Source organism: Haliaeetus leucocephalus, unplaced genomic scaffold (assembly GCF_000737465.1).
Source record: "Haliaeetus leucocephalus isolate CR32 unplaced genomic scaffold, Haliaeetus_leucocephalus-4.0 Scaffold136, whole genome shotgun sequence".
NCBI lineage: Eukaryota > Metazoa > Chordata > Aves > Accipitriformes > Accipitridae > Haliaeetus > Haliaeetus leucocephalus.
Window position 1 is genome coordinate 2,419,155 of NW_010972572.1, and position 870 is coordinate 2,420,024.

Here is an 870-nt window from a genome sequence, read left to right on the forward strand (position 1 = left end):
CGGCTGCGGGGTCAGGGCCGGGCTGTGTAAATAGAGACGGTTTCGGTTAAACAAGAGGCGGTTTCGGGTCGGCGGGGGAAGCGGCGCCCGGCGTGCCCCTGCCCGCGCCGATGGGGCAGGATGGGGCCGGGGATGGGGATGGTGCCTCCCCCTCAGTGTCGTCGTCGTCGCCGTCGTGTCCCCCCCCCCCAATAGCCAGCGGCCGGGCACCGCCTGTCCCTGTTACGCGTGGTCTGTACCGGTTACATTTGTCAATAAACGTGTCCTGTTTTGGTAGCCCGAGTATCCTTGGGGCAAGGGGGCGGGGGGGCAGGACCCCAGCGGGTACGGTGAGCGGGCGCCGAGGCTCCAGCCCCCCCCCCCCCCCAAGCAGCCACCCCCCACCCTCTACTACGGCAGCACCACATTTGGGGACAGGGGGCTCACACCGCAGCCCCTCGTCCCCCCCACCCCGGGGTGGGGGGGGCGGGAAAGCGTCTCTGCTGGGGGAGGGCCGGTCGCCCCCCTGCCCGTTCGGGGGCAGCTTTCTGGCAGCCGTCGGGGCGGGAGCCCCCGCGGAGCAGCCGCGGAAATCCGGCAGTGGCACTCCCTGCCCGCCCGGTCCAAAGTCTGGCTCCGCGGAGGGGAACAGGGGGTGCTTCCCCCCCACCCCCACCCCAGAGCAGCGGCTGGGGCGAGGCGTCCTTGCACAACCGCTCCCCTCGCCGCGGCACGGCCGCGACACCTGCCTTCCCCGCCACGCTCCAGCGGGCAGGGACAAAGGGAGAAGGAGCTGCCGCAGGTGCACGGCCGGAGCCCGCGCTCCCCGGGGCCGAGCGGGCTCCCCAGGCGCCTGCAAACTTGCCCTGGGGGCTGCCCGCCCCGCTGCCC